This window comes from Macrobrachium nipponense, chromosome 41, assembly GCF_015104395.2.
Source record: "Macrobrachium nipponense isolate FS-2020 chromosome 41, ASM1510439v2, whole genome shotgun sequence".
In the NCBI taxonomy this organism is placed as follows: domain Eukaryota; kingdom Metazoa; phylum Arthropoda; class Malacostraca; order Decapoda; family Palaemonidae; genus Macrobrachium; species Macrobrachium nipponense.
This window is the reverse complement of record NC_061102.1, coordinates 23,984,232-23,995,745: the sequence shown is the minus strand read 5'-3', so window position 1 is coordinate 23,995,745 and position 11,514 is coordinate 23,984,232. Positions and strand designations below refer to the sequence as shown.

Below are 11,514 nucleotides of genomic sequence, written 5' to 3'. Positions count from 1 at the left end.
TAAGTGAAGAGGCACAGTAATCCAAGACGAAACAAGAAGAAGAAGAAGAATAAAAGAAGCGGGGAAGAATATGACGTCACAAGGATCTGGTGACATCATCGTAAAAGGCATTTCCGTGAAGTTTAATTCCATCGCAGTCCAATATGGAAAAGAATCCTTACGGACCAAATAAAGATGTGATGTGCAATGGTGAATAAAAAAGAAGACTTTATTTGCTTCTGCGAAGATTACATTGCAACAGAACTGATTGTGACTTCATGTTAGCATGCCATAGCAAGAGAGCTAACACACTTTAGACTTAAAAAGTTATTCTACGTTTTGTAAATAGGGGATTCATTCTAGAAAAACATACATACATATACATACATACATTTGCTTTTGTGCATTCGCGTGCACAAACGTCAAACAAAACAGACACATACGCTTGCATGTAGCTACTCGTGTATGTGTGTTGTATACTGTACTCGAGCTTGAGTCAGAACAGCAGCATAATTCGTGGCAAAAGTAATATGAAGTAGGGGGGACAAACAGTCATGTTATCCTATGACATCTCCCTCTAGAACTTCTTTCAAATGAAGTGACTTACGGAGCTAATTCGCGATAACCAGATGTCTCACCTCGGTTAGAGATTTAGACAAAGTCTCAAGGTAACATTTCTCCTCTCTCAAATGTAGTGTTGTCGGTATAAATGGTCTTTATGGCGGGTTGTTAATAAGCCATACCGGTCTCTTTCCAGAGTAATACCGTAAGTTCAGGGAATGTGTTCGACTTATGTGTTTTACCAGAAAACACCTTAGTCTACTAAGCATTTTACAAAATTGCCGCTATCAGTACTACTGCTTTAAAATTTTCCATAGCCGCACTTAAAGAAGAAAAAAATTACAAAAGTCCATCTCTAAGTATCAGCGATAATAGAAGTGCTTAGTATGGGTCTATGACTCTATGAGCATATACCATTGACCCTCCCCCTACCCCCATAGCTCCGAGCGTTTACCTAGTTAATACGAGACGAAATGCGTTGGTTGCTTGCTTGCATGTGCTCGCGAATTAACAACAGCAGAAACGCTCGTGGTCGAGATATCGGATTAAGTGTTCCAGGTGTTTCATTGCAAGAAAAACAGACTATCTCATTACAGCAGAAATTCAAGAAGAAGAGGGGAACGGCTGGTACGCACAGGGAGCAAAAGTAGGAATATAGTAAGGGGGAAGGAAGAGAGAGAGAGGACAGGATCGGGCTGGGGAAAAATAAACCGCAGGAAAAAAAAAGGAGACATTTTGAAAATCTTGAGTGTGCTGCGTGAATGACGAAAAAGGCGGGGTCGCATTGGGCTTAGGGTGGTAGGCTCGTTGATAAGAAGTGAGAAGGATGATACGAAGTAACCAGATGCTTAAGAGGTAAGAATGATAGAGTAGTCTGGGAGTCTGCAAAATGATACTCGCACCCCTTCCTCTGCTTCCCACCCCTTCCCCGATCATCCCTGAAAGCACCTCTCCTACGAAAATCCCCCACACCACCACTCCCTTTCCCAACCTCTGCTCGGCCCCTCCCACACCCCCCCTGCCTCACTTTCTCCTACCCATTCCCCACCTCCCGACCCACCCGACCAACCCAACCTTTTAGGGGATTACTTCACTCGAGATTATGCAAAACTCCGTGCAATTCCTAACTTGACTCGTGAGGGAAGCGCGTATTAATAAATCCAGCTGCCGTTGGTAACAGCGTATGTTTGCAAAACTGCAATGTGCTGTGATTACGATAATCATTCAGACTTCATCAGAAGGGTAGGGAGCGTTACCAAGTCGGAGAAATGAGTTAAAGTGTAGAATACCAGATTGCTGGTTGTTGACACTTCCTCTTCCGTACCCTCTGCTACAGCTGACCCTAACCAACCGATCTGAAAATGTCGTTGTATGGTTTTCAGCTTGGTCAGACGTCTTGCTCTTGACCTAGGCCTAAGGTATAGACTATGAGACTACAGGCAAGTTGCGTGGCAGAAGGCTCAAGGCAACTCGAAAGTAGTCCTAGTCATGGAAACATTAATTATTAATGATTAAGGGTGTAGTAGGCTTAGGTAAAGAAGTGACAATGACAGGGAAAGTAAATTACATAAACCTGTTAGCAGATCGTAGATTCCATCTACTCTGACAAACATTGAACTTTTCAGATGCTTAATCGGCTATTGTTTTGAAATCTTCTTCCAAATGGTTAAATGTGCCTGTGGCCTCGTCGTAAGACAAGTGCTCCTTTGTTTTTCTTTTTGTCTAAACAAACGACGACGATCCTCTCTCAAGGCACCGTCTGGGTGTCAAGTTAAGTCAAGTAGGTTCCATCTGTTATAGTCGCCAGAAACATGCTTCCAACCATTTGATACATATAGCAGAAACTCGACTCTGTATCTGTCGATATGCGTTTAAACACTCGGTGAATGTTGATGTAGTTCAGTTTTTATCGTCTTTGCATTCATTATAGACTCCGCCAAGAAAACATATGGTTGCTTCATTTCCATGAGAGGTCTGTACCGTCCCATTGCGTATCGCTCAGGCAGACTGAAATCTGAGCAACGCCTTATCGAAATGAGAACTGCTATTTTGCGATTACGCTCGTCATTCTTATCCTTAGAGATAACTTATCTCTCAGACATATTACAAAGCTGTGAAAAGGAAGCACTTGATAATCTCTTGAGTGAAAAGAACTGGCACTAGTGAGAAATGGATGATGAACACGAATAAATGAAACAACAAAATGGAAAATACCGATAATGTGTGGAACGCAAGCCTGAAGATATTCCAGCTGACAAGAGAATTTACGGCTGTTAGGAAACTGACAAGAATGTTCTGAAAGGGTGGAAACGCCTGTTTGTGAAATCCTTAAAAAATTACATTGCGTTCATTATTTCATGAATCAACTTTTCACAATTACGGTCATCCATGTAAGACGAGATTCGTTTTCTGTTATTTTCTATTTTCTACGACACCTGTCGACAGCAGGTGTTCTGAAGGCAATAGCAGGATTTCACGGTCCTACATTTATTTTATTTTTTGTTTCTTGACTTATTCTAGTACCTACCACCTTCTCTTTTGTCAGTACGAACAATAAATACACCTATATTATTTTTATCTGTGTTTTCTATTTTTCTCTTTATAACAGTGACCTTTCTTTTTATCTACAGACTTGTTAAAGCAAGGACTTTATTTCGAAACGAACTTGTGGTCGGGCAAGCAAAAGCGGACTGTCTTGCTTGCGCATGCATAGTGAAGGAAGAGAAAATAAGGTAGATAAACAGAGGGTAATTTAAGAACTGCGAGGCTTTGAGGTAAAAGAGAGAGAGAGAGAGAGAGAGAGAGAGAGAGAGAGAGAGAGAGAAGAGAGAGAGAGAGAATTGCAGGAGGTTTTAATAATTATGATTATATGTATAATCAATAATCAATACACTATACGAAGGTCGGAGTACAACAGAGAGAGAGAGAGAGAGAGAGAGAGAGAGAGAGAGAGAGAGAGAGATTTAAAGAACGATTCGACAGGTTGCACTCATCTTCAGTGAGGGTGTCTGTCAATATCGAACAGTATCGGTCTATTGTTCAATTTTAGTTTGAATCCTTTTTGCTTACTGGTCTTTTAATTCTTAATTTTAGTTTCGCTTTCAGACAGTTGTTTTCTATGGACATTAACGCGAACCAAGATGGCATCCATCGTTATTCAAAGCTATTATTTTTTTTTTTGGTTATGTTCGCTATGTGTCTAGTCAATATTTCCATATCATTCATCACCAGAGCACTACTGTTCATGGCGCGCACCCAACTTGGTCGTCTCAGCCAGGATTAATAGGGTACTGGTCTCAGCAAGATCGAATGGTTGCTATTGTCCTCCTCCCAAATCAGCGACTATCACCCTACGGTTTTTCCTGAGCATGGTTAAGCAGAGATCTGTGAGGAACCGCAGTGGCCATAGGCGAACCATTCACCCTTTAGGTGAAATCAGCTCTTAATTGATTTTATTGATACAATTTCTGACATGGCTCCGCCGACCATTGATGTTTATGGAGTGCGCCTTCTGGTACTTCCTACACCTCTCTTCGCCAACATTGCAGCGCTCTCTGACCCTCTGTCTCGAGAGACTCCAGTCTTTTAAGCGCTTTCTCCCTACTGCGTTGAATTGGAGTAGAAGAAAAGGTCTCCCATCTCTGATACACTCTTCACCCTTTCTGTTATTTACTAATCAATATATACGTTAAAGAATAACTGAATTGTACAGCAGGTTTCTAAAGAAAAGATTACCCATGTGTTTAATAAGGTTAGACAGGGCAAATAGAAACAAAACAAATAAATATACTTATAAATAAATAAACTATTCTGAAGAACATCATTGCCAAGTATTTCTACTCGATTTCTTTGTTAACTCTTACTAATTGGCACTTTGTTTCTCAGTTATCAACGAATTCCATCTGCTATGTAGATTTTCTGTGTTTACCACTACCTAGAATAAATATTTAAGCGTGTCTGTGCTTGAGACCGTTGGATAATGTCCTCACCACTATCAAAATTGCATAATAATAATAATAATAATAATAATAATAATAATAATAATAATAATAATAATAATAATAATAATAATAATAATGTCACTTACTGTCTGCCAAGAGTGACATTACAAAGTGTTTTGCCTACAACATTTAATCTGCGATAACCATTTTGAAAATAGAATTATACAGCTAAGTAAGCTGCTTGCAGATGAAGCAAAGAACAACGTAAGTAAGCAAGCAAGCAAGCTGCTTGCTAGATGATGCAAGGCAGCCCCGTCCCACCCAACCACACTCGCCCCCGCCCACTACGTCTCTTCTGCCCCAGTATCAGTCCGCTCTCTGTCTCTCTCTCTCTCTCTCTCTCTCTCTCTCTCTCTCTCTCTCTCTCTCTCCGTCGCCACGCCTTTGCTAGATTAGATAACGGGACGGGAACAGAGGGTCCTTTTATACTTAATACGGTATAGATTGATTACACCCGCTGTTTGGAAATCACTCGGGCCGCGCCACTACCAGGCAATTTATTAGTCTCTTCTTGAAACTGCGTCCACCATAGGGAAAAACTTTTTCTTCCTTTGAGAGGAATTAATCATTTATTCGTTGCTTTGTGGTGAAGAATCTTGTGTGGTAGGTAACCAAAGTCTCGTCCAGTTCAGACGCGAAAGGAGTCGTTTGTTTATTCATTTATTTATTGTATTAAATAGGTTGTTGAACGAGACCACTTGATCACGTTTCGAGACTCCTATAAGTCTAGCTCGAAGGATTTGTTCATCAGTGGTAAAAACTGGAGCAAAGGTAGACTTAAAGAAGTTGGACAGCTAAGTTGGAAGAGAACAGATGGAATAGATGCTGTGATGCAGTGGGGAGCCGAAGGAACGCTGTGGAAAAACATATTTTCTCTAGACCTTGGTGTGTTCAGTAATGAGTAAAAACAGGTAAAGAAGGGGGGAGACCTATGGGACTGGCAACGGGAGCCCGTAGCAGCAGATCTAAAGCAACAAGGGACAATCGAAACATCTCAATCTGCGAGACAATTATGTCTAATTGCTACGAGATAATCACTTCCTTCCTCGAGAGATAATTAAATGGCAGCGCCGTCCCGCCAAGTGATAAAACTGTCGTAACAAACGCCTTAATATCTCAGCGACGCCTTCCAGTTTTCGTTTTTTTTTTTCAGTAATTTGATCTGTCATTACGAAAACTATTGTCTTATTGTGTTTCATCTCGGCTTTCAAACACATTTGTATACTGAAGCTTTCCTAGGTTCCATTTTCTAGAATTTCTACTTTACTAGAAATTAGTGGTCCGGATCATCTCTTGTGTAATATAGTACTAAATTACACCAAAGGTTATTAGATTTCCTTAATTCGAAATCTCAGCTTTGAGGATTAACTGTTTATTTGTAAGCTAACTTGTCTCCAACGAGGAGCATTTGTTTCTATCATGAACAACAAAATGCGCAAATGTTTCCAGATGCGTATAACATGTATTATTGCAAATATAAATGTGTATGTTTGCATATATATATGTATATTACGTATACACACACACTCACACGCACACACCTAAGAAGTAAGAAAAAAACAATATTTTTCGCACATAGACCTTTTATTGCAAGGGGAACAAACATACGGGATATTTAATGCATTAACTCGCTAAGCATAAAACGTTGGTAAAACAAATTGCCGTTGGATCAGTGGCGTTGGGCATCGCTGAATGTTCGTTGTCTGGACCATCCTCCCGCACGAAAATGACTTGATATTCGTCTCTGAGGCAAGGGGTGTAGGTCTAGCAATCCCATCCCAATACTGAGAAAGTACGTCCCTCTGAGGCAGCCTCTCTGTAAGAAAAAAAAATGATAGTTATAAAAAATAAAACTGACATAGATGACTCACATAAATGGGTTCGTAAAGTCACTTAAATCAACAAGATCAGATATTTTTTAAGTTAATCTCATTAGAGTGACGCCACTCCGTTCAGGTGTGAAATTGACGCGTCATGCTTCAGTTGTGGGAAAACTGGCTCTGAGCAAAAATGTGTTTTTGAACATTTTCTAGGCAAATGGTGACTGGACAATAACTCGATTCATGTTGAGGCTTACGTAATGAAATAAAACGATGACTCGTTTTTTTTTTTTATTAAAATCATTACATTTAAAGGGAAATTCGTTCTTACATCCTCATGCCCAACTAGACTCATCTGTGTCAAACATATTTTTATACGTACGCTTTTAGCATCTCGTCATATTTTTGGCTGTTCGTTAGATATGAAATCTCTCTCTCTCTCTCTCTCTCTCTCTCTCTCTCTCTCTCTCTCTCTCTCTCTCTCTCTCTTCTGTGTGTGTGTGTGCGTGCGTGTGTGTAGTACCATGGAAAAATAATAATAAACACTCTTCAGCGCAGAAGATCAGAGCAGCACATTTTTAAAAATAGAAAATGTTTTCAGTTCTTTTCTGCAATGAATCTGATACCAACTAGATATTTTGGTACTATCCTCGTTTGCTGATAACCTTCGTTAATATTAGATCAATGCTTTGTCCCATTTCTGTATATTCAAATTTACCTAACAAGCAATAAGGTCATTGGGGATATGGATAATCTTTTAAAGTAAAGATTTGATTAGGAAGATCCAGCGCTGCTTGAGAGCTCCATGTTCTTGGGAACTTACTCGTTATATATTAGTATATTCATATAAACGTATTGTTAATGAACTATATTTCAACCTTTTCACTCACATTTAAGGGCCTCATACACTATACGCTGAATGATCAACGTAAGAGTTAACATTGTTACAGACCATTCTGGCTGATAATGCTGACAGCTGTGGTCCAAGCATGTTACTGGCCACCCATCTAAGTACAGACCATAACCAGAACTGCTTGTTTTTATTGGTTGACTTTATAGCTAACGTGTGACCGCTAACGCGTGACTATGTAATTCATTTGTTTTGAGAGAGAGAGAGAGAGAGAGAGAGAGAGAGGAGAGAGAGAGAGAGAGAGAGAACGGATTCAAATTTTTGCGCAATATCTACTTTTTTTGTGTTAGTCGAGTCCGCTGTCTAAAGATACTGACAGGGGATATTCAGTACACAAGACAAGGACAAAGAGAGAGAGAGAGAGAGAGAGAGAGAGAGAGAGAGAGAGAGAGAGAGAGAGATTAACAAAACATTCAGCTTCCTTTGTAATCCTGGATTGGAACTTATAATGATTGTTTAAAAAATTCTCATGGCTGTGTTCAATGACCTTCCCCTCCGTTCAATAAGGGAAGTTTTTAAGGGTTGTTTAACCAAATGTCTTAAATCCATGTTACCTTAAAATAGGCCTAATAATGACATTAATAGTACTAGAGAAGAAGCTTGTAGCCAGAACGTTGTCCGCCACTTTTCGCTTTGACTGAAAACCAGGACGTAGCCAAAGCCAGACAAAATCCCTTTCCTTGGAAATATCTTTCAAAGAGGAATTCGAGGTTCTTACCACAACTCTCCAGGTAGACGGTGACTTCCGCAGGAAGAGAGAGAGAGAGAGAGAGAGAGAGAGAGAGAGAGAGAGAGAGAGAGAGAGAGAGAGGAAGCAATTCGGATAAAAAATAATAGTGATCATCCTTCGGCGCGCTTGAGTCTAGTAGATTTAACATTGAAACGTGGGAATGTCGGTTCACGGTATATATATATATATATATATATATATATATAGATATATATATATATATATATATATATATATATATATATATGTGTGTGTGTGTGTGTGTGTGTGTGTGTGTGTGTGTGTGTGTGTGTGTGTGTATATATTAGACACACGTCCTTACTTGCGGCCTCTACTTTAACGCCTTGCGCTTCCTACTGGTCGACACATCTTGGGTTTTATGTTTTGTCTTTGGACGTATACCTCTCTTCAAGGCACCAGATACTGCTCATTGGTCTATACCACTGACACTCAGCTAAATTAGGACGTGGGTCTTGCAACCTCATCATCTGACTGCGAATTGAAGGGTCACACTTTCTTGAAGCATATCTTTTAGGGTGGAAAGTGTATCAGCTGAAAATAACGATTGATGATTGATAACAATACCATGGAATGATTCTCTCCGTGCAGAAATATAGGCCTAGATACGCTCGCCCTTTCATATGCGTTCGATTTTTTGTTTCCGTAGTCTTTCAAATAAACATTTGCTGTCTTGTGATGAATCTTTTGTTAAACTTCCAAAATTCAGAGATACAATGCGCATCATTATTACGAACGTTTCAGGAATATTTTTCTACCAAACTTGGGCTTACAAATGAATGTATATGAGAATGAACGCAACCGAATAACGATTATATTGAACTCATGTTGATAATTATAATAACAATATGTCTAACTGAAGCTTATGGACAAGTGCAAAGTCAGAAGAAAGAAAATTATTACAGCCACACTAATAGCAATAACGGTCACAGTGATGATGATAAAAGATGTTTCCTACTCAAATAAAAATTGGACAGAGTTGGCTGCCTGCCTCCTCAGAACGCTGCAGAACTCTTGCAGCTTGCAAGAAGAAGAAATTAATGTCTAGACTTAGTCTAGGATTTAGCGCCACCTTGTAACCATTTATGGCTGGGGTGTCTATGCAAAGTTCCGTCACTGAGTACGAACAGATAAAAGAAAATTTCTAATCTTAGAGAGAGTATTAATGTAATTCGCTCCTTCTTGTAGATGCCAGTAACGTATGTGGTACAATGGCAACAGGCTTTATTCATTTGATTTGCGAATTTAAGGTTATTATAATGAATAAAGACTTCAAAATATAGGGAAAGCGGGAAATTGATAGTTTAATACGCTTACGTAATAGTTTGCCTGATTCTCATGTTTAGGGTGCACGTGTTACATAACATGCTAAAATTGTTTTGAGAGAGAGAGAGAGAGAGAGAGAGAGAGAGAGAGAGAGAGAGAGAGAGAGATTGCTGCCAAATAAAAACAGACCTACACACGCCAACTAATCCTCAGACCTATGACGCATGAAACATTGTGGCATTATTGAAATGCCATTCACCATATATTTAAGTCTGCTTTCCGTTATTATACCGATGTCTTTGGACCACATCTCTCTCTCTCTCTCTCTCTCTCTCTCTCTCTCTCTCTCTCTCTCTCTCTCTCTCTCTCTCTCTCTCTGTGCCTTTTGTTGTGTAACTTGAAACCTTAATTTAGACAGCAGTGTACCCCTGTCACCACTCCGCCCTCCTCTCGTGTCTTGCATCTACGGCGCCACAATTGTAGACTGACCAATTCACAGCATCTTCTTTTGCACATTTTACACGAGATTCTTTAGAAGCTAGTCTCTTTACTAGGTCTAGCAACATGCTAGAAAGCTTCTACATGTTCTAGTGACTTTTTGATGTAGAAAAGTAGGTTGGAAATAAAAGTAAAGTGATGAAAATTATATTAGGACTCATCATACTTGTTAACCGGCAAAGGATAGTTTAACATTTTCATCTCTGTAACATGACGTAGCACTTTATATTTCATTAAAAAAAAACATGAATGCTGGTGTTCATGAAAATCATTAGATTTTTTTTAGTCTCAGATCAGGGAATCTGATTGGAGTATCATATCGTTTGGATAATGTAACAATGAATAAGATACGGTCAGTAACATGGCATTTACTCGAGTCTGACTGATAACAGCTTTTGGTCCTTGACATAGGCTGACGAGAGCTAAGCTATATTATATTAATAAATGCACATGGCCGTTTGAACTTTACTTACTTTTCGAAACTACAACCACATTCCATAAAAAAAAAAAACTCATTCTACATAGTTTCATTGCAAACAGAATAAACATTTGTTCAGTATATTTGGAATTAAAACGTAAACCAAATTGCATGTGCATATATATATATATATATATATATATATATATATATATATATATATATATATATATATAGTATATGTATATATATAATTACACATACATGCATATGTAAAAATGTGTGTGAGTGTAGATGAAGAGAGAGTTGTGGATGTAGAAATACGTGAGCAGAATTATATTATCATTTGTCATGAATGCATTTTTAAAGATAAAGTTTCTGTGATTTGATTCTTATCTCCGCTTTGTCCATATCACTAACTATTTCAATGATAGTAGACCAAGGCATCAACCGCCCGCTGTAATTACCGTTAGACTTATAGGATCCTTCTATGGTTTCTAGTGTAGTCTGATTCCGATTCATTTTTATGAATAAGCCATCACTGAATTGTAGGCCTAACCTTTACTACGCATCTCCTTCTCTCCTCATACATCTTACGACACTAAACTGACCTATATTTCCCTTCCTCTATCATGCGTTGTACCCAACGTCAAGGGCTGTAAAGAATCCCCGGTAAAGACTTTAATAGTACTGCAGGCGAGAGGGTATACAATCTCAGATGGGGTACACCCACGACCTTTTGCACCACGGTACACCTGCTTCTTGTTCTAGACGCTTCAGTGGTCGGTAGTTCGGGGCACTTGGCATCTTATCTTTTTAACAATGATTTGTTCTAGCAATTGGTGTGTTTTGTGTTGGTATTTGTGGCCTGAAGCTTACTTGTGACCATTTAGCCATCGTTCTCAAACAATGGGCTACGCCGTAGCCTTAGATTTAGCCTTTGGCTTGTGCTGCTGTATTTGAGGGTGCACTCATGTATAATGTAAGTGCCATTCCTCATTTCTTTAACCATCTACCTCTTTATTAACAGCAAGTTATTTATTGTTTTTTGTATTGATGTAATATCATTTAACTTTTTTCCCGTTTTTTTCCATTACGGAAGCCTGTTCTTCGAAACTAGCTGTGCAGTTCATGGCCTTTCTGCTTATTTGCTGAGAATGCATGCTCATTAATAATAATAATAATAATAATAATAATAATAATAATAATAATAATAATAATAATAATAATAATAATAATAATAATAATAATAATAATAATGAATGTTCTCTGTCTCTAGTTCAATTCCGCTTGATTGAAATGCAATTAAACGT

The 11,514-nt window shown here is 38.7% G+C and overlaps 1 long non-coding RNA gene across 1 annotated transcript in view; it reads right to left on the bottom strand.

Annotated features, from left to right (window-relative positions):
- Positions 1–6,106: 6,106 nt before the first annotated feature.
- Positions 6,107–11,514, bottom strand: part of LOC135212606 (uncharacterized) — a 43,815-nt gene continuing 38,407 nt past the window's right edge. Inside the window, exon 3 of the long non-coding RNA XR_010313938.1 lies at positions 6,107–6,357. This is a non-coding gene — a long non-coding RNA (uncharacterized LOC135212606). The remainder of the gene's footprint in view (positions 6,358–11,514) is intronic.